Source organism: Cryptomeria japonica, chromosome 6, assembly GCF_030272615.1.
Source record: "Cryptomeria japonica chromosome 6, Sugi_1.0, whole genome shotgun sequence".
Taxonomy (NCBI): domain Eukaryota; kingdom Viridiplantae; phylum Streptophyta; class Pinopsida; order Cupressales; family Cupressaceae; genus Cryptomeria; species Cryptomeria japonica.
In genome coordinates this window covers 632,901,003-632,905,992 of record NC_081410.1, presented here as the reverse complement: position 1 = coordinate 632,905,992, position 4,990 = coordinate 632,901,003, and positions in this window count along the sequence as shown.

Genomic DNA, 4,990 nt, shown 5'->3' with positions numbered 1-4,990 from the left:
TGACAGTGATGTGACTATGTCAGATCTATGCAACACCAAGCAAAAGCAAGGTGAACCATTAGTGACTTTTTTGCAACGATGGCGAAGCTTGTATAGTCGTTCTTCCCTCGATATACCTGAAGAACAACAAGTGAATTTGTTTATCCAAAATTTGGTCCCAGAAATGATGTATGAGCTAAAATTGAAAAGTCCCAGTACTATTGAGAAACTCATTAAGAAAGGGATGAATATTGAAACTGCTCTTGTGGCCAAGGGAATTATTAAGCTCAATAAAGACAGTGATAACACCAATTATTCGGGAGATAGAAACAGATTTTGGTATAAGAACAAGAATGTCACTAATGATGGAATTGTTGATGCAAGAGAAGTGAATGCAAATCAACCCCCATTCACGATCAAGAAATTGAGTGTTCCTAATATGTCAACTATGGAACAAAATCAAGCACCAATGAGCAATGTTACTCAACAGCCTGCTCAACAACAGCACACTCAACAGTATAACCAACAACAAGGTCAACAACAAAACCAGCAGTGCAAACCCTTCCGATCATGGGATGGGCCTCCTCGACAATTTATGCCATTGGGAGAGCCTATTGAATCAGTAATGAGACAATTGATACAAGCAAAATTCATTAAGCTACCAGATATCAAGGCAGAACCAGCGGTAAAACCGCATTGGTGGAATGATAAGGCGTACTGTAAATATCATCGGTCCAAAGGACACAAAACTGCATCCTGTTTTCAATTGAAACACATGATTCAAGATCTATTAGAGCAAGGAGTAATTGAGGTAGATCCACCCCATCCGACCTATAACATTGATCATACTATTTTTAAAACTCCTTTGCTTGATCATGACAAGGGTAAAGCGTCTTCTTCCAACTCTGCCCAAACGGCCAATTATGAAAGTTCTGGTTATAATAATGTCATTAATTGTTTTCACGCTTCAACTGAGTATGTTTCTACCCTGAGAATAAAGGGGCAAGAGCCTTCTTGTGCACTCACCACTCGTCGATCCAAAATAGTCTTGAAAGGAGCTCCTGCAGCTCCTCCCAAACCAACTCCTGCAAGTCAGTATAATCTTTTGGATCATCTAGGAAAAACACCTACACAAATATCCATTCTAGAGTTGTTGAAAATGTCTCCCATGCATCATGCAGTCCTAGATAAATCTTTGATTGAGTCCACTATCCCAACAGATATTGATGTTGACCAATTTCAAGCGCGGATTGGACATTTAGTTGTTTCCCAAAGTGTCGCATTTTCTGATAGTGATATCTCATCTGATAAGCTCCCTCATAACGACCCTTTGCACCTAGAAGTCTTTGTCCATAATTGCAAAATCCGGCGAGTCTTGATAGATGGCGGAGCGGGTCTTAATATCTGCACCTTGAGAGTGGTCATTGGCCTCGGATATACAGAAAATGACATTGATGTTTCCAAAAGGATAACAATTAAAGCATATGATGATGCTGAACACCCATCCAAAGGGATAATTACATTGCCTATCAGAGTTGGTCCAGTGACGGAAAATACTTTCCTGCAAGTCCTAGATCTTGATCTCCCTTATAATATGATCCTTGGCCATCCATGGATTCATGCAATGAAAGCGGTTCCATCCACCTATCATCAATGTTTAAAATATCCTTATAATGGAACTGAGATAACCATTCCGGGAGATCCTAATCCATTCCAATTTTGTGCTATGCTAAAGGATACCCCTCAGCAGCAAGTCCCAGTCAACGGAGAGGCCAAATCACATAACTATGTGGATCCTAATCAATTATTAGATGCTGTCAAAGGAAAACTGAAGATACAGGACCAAGGGTGTGGAGAATATTCAATGGACCAAACATTCCTCATTGGGAATTTGCCGATGTCTCCAAAATCATATGGAAAACCGCATTTATTGCAAAAGGAACCCAAGGTCATTATTCAATATCAGCCTCCCACTACATTTGCAAGGTGGGGAGAACTTGACAAAGAAACTGTAGATGATGATGTCATAGATTGGCTCTATAAAGATCCAACTGAAACCCCACCTGTCAAGTTGCCAGTGGAATTGTATGGCAAAGGATTTACTATGCTGCAAAAGAAAGGATGTGATGGCTGCAGTGGCTTAGGCCTGAACAACAATGGAAGGCTAGAACCTGTCATACCCACGAGGCGACCCCCAACTTTAGGGTTAGGTTTTGTACCATTATGAATTGGATCCACATCTATCAAAATGTCCACGTGTCGAAAAGGGCGTGATTCTGACGATGAAATAACACCTGAGGATACCTGACCTGAGAATGACTCTAATGAATGGGAGTGGAGTTCTTTTTCTTCTAGCTCCTATGCCTTGGACAATATCTTCATTGACCTTGATAATTTGCCTATGGAGGACAAGCATGAAATAACTCCCCTTCCTAAAACATGTCCTCATGCTTGGATAGAGTCATTTTGGGATCCAAGCTCCGAATCCGATACAAGCAGTTCGGACAGTGACACCACATATATTCACATTTTTACCATATCAGCCCTCTCTATCCTTACAACTGATGATGACATGCCCCTCATATATCCCCAACTTATCCAATATGACCAACAAGAACCGCTCACATTGGACTATTTTCAAAATGACGAAGCAATTGCAGAATTCCTGGGACTACGGGAAGGCATACCACATGGCGATCATAAGGCAGGATTTGCTATTGACCTGGATTCCACAGCATATTTCGGGGAGTCAACTCCCTCTTCCAGTCATGAAAAAGAAAAAAAAAGAAAAAAATCAAAAGAATAGATCTTTGAGTGAAAACCGTAAGGCACTCTCTGATCCTACAAGAGTAAAAATAAAAGACATACCTGTGGGTGAAAACCTTTCTGAGGCGCCCAAAGGTGGAAGAGTGGACGTACCCCTATCAATTCAGGACAAATCAACCTTTCTTGTGGAAATGACCGAGGAAATCAATTTGGGTACACCTGACAATCCTAAGGTCATTCATTTTGCTGCTTCTCTATCAAAACAAGAAAAAATAGATTTTGTCAATTTCTTTCTAGAGAAGAAGATCAGCTTTGCATGGTCCGATGCAGATATGCCTGGCCTCGATCTAGAGTTAGTCCTTCATCATTTGCCATTGAAAGCAGATGCCAAGCCTGTTAAACAAAAGCTTAGAAAGATGCATCCTCAGGTGGCTCTTTTGGTCAAAGTGGAATTAAAAAAATTACTAGATGTGGGCTTCATCAGACCCATTGATTATGCAGACTAGATTTCAAATCTAGTGCCAGTTAGCAAAGTAACTGGGGGCATCAGAATCTACACAGATTTCACGGACCTGAATAAAGCATGCCCTAAGGATGATTTTCCATTGCCAAACATAGACATCATAGTGGACATGACGACGGGATATGAGATGCTTTCACTAATGGATGGTTTCTCCGGCTACAATCAAATCCACATTGCACCTAAAGATCAGCATAAGACAGCATTCACCTATGCTTGGGGCACCTATTGCTGGAATGTGATGCCCTTTGGTCTCAAAAATGCCAGTGCAACATATCAAAGAGCAATGACGACAATTTTTCATGATTTCATGCATACTTTGATGGAGGATTATGTTGATGACTTGTTATGCAAATCTGTTACTAGAGATAGTCATCTAGCCATTTTGGGCCCAATCTTTGACAGAATGGAGACCTACAAACTCAGGCTCAATCCAAAAAAGTGTGTCTTTGGTGTTACAGCTAGCAAATTGCTTGGATACATTGTTTCTCACCGAGGCATTGAGGTCGACCCTGCCAAGGTCAAAGCAATAATGGATATGCCTCCACCTTCAAATCTCCGGCAATTAAGAAGTCTGCAAGGAAAGCTCCAGTCAATTCGTCGCTTCATAGCTCAGTTGGCCGACAAATGTCATCCATTCCAACATCTACTGCACAAAGGTGTCGCTTTTAAATGGACTGAGCAATGTCAATCAGCCTTTCAAGCTCTCAAAGACTATTTGCTGTCACCGCCTATTCTAATGCCTCCTATAGAAGGAAAACCCTTTTTATTATATATCTCTGCAACTGAAACAGCATTAGGAGTTCTCTTGGCTCAACAAGATGAGAATGGCAAAGAAAGATCTATTTATTATATCAGCCGGACGCTGGTTGGTTATGAATTAAATTATTCAACTATTGAGAGGGCATGCTTAGCAGTGGTATTTGCAACACAAAAGCTCCGACATTATATGCTAAACCACCAAACATTGTTGGTTGCAAAAATTGATCCCTTAAAATATTTGCTTAGCCGAGCAGCTTTGACAGGTCGCCTAGCAAAGTGGGTCATGATCCTCAGTGAATTTGATATTGAGTATATGGAGCGAAAGGCGATAAAGGGACAAATCATAGCAGATCAACTTGCAAACGCTCCTATTTCTGACGACCATCCCATGTTGACCGATTTTCCAGATGAATCAATCTTTTCTCTCACACCATCTAATGAATGGAAGTTATACTTTGATGGATCCCATACCAAGTTCGGGTCCGGAGCTGGTATTCTGTTTGTCACCCCTCAAGGTGATGCTATTCCACAGTCCTACAGAATAAATTTCCATTGTACCAATAACATTGCAGAGTATGAAGCACTGGTCACAGGACTCCGAGTAGTAGTCCACTGGAACATCAAGCATTTGCAAGTCTATGGAGATTCTCAATTAGTCATCCGACAAGTCAACGATGACTATGAAACAAAAGACGAAAATCTTATTCCTTATAAGCACATGGTAGATTTCTTCAAGACAAAATTCACAGCTATCCATTTCAGTCAAGTGCCAAGAATGCAAAATGAGTCGGCAGATGCAATGGCTACGATTGCTTCCATGTTGCATATGCCTCATAATATGGACAAGTGTGAATTCTTGGTCGAACAATTGCTGGTTCCCTCTTTTGACATTTCGACAGCTGACATGATGTGCATTCTTGTTGGTCCCAATTCCCCATGGTACAATGACGTATATCAGTATTT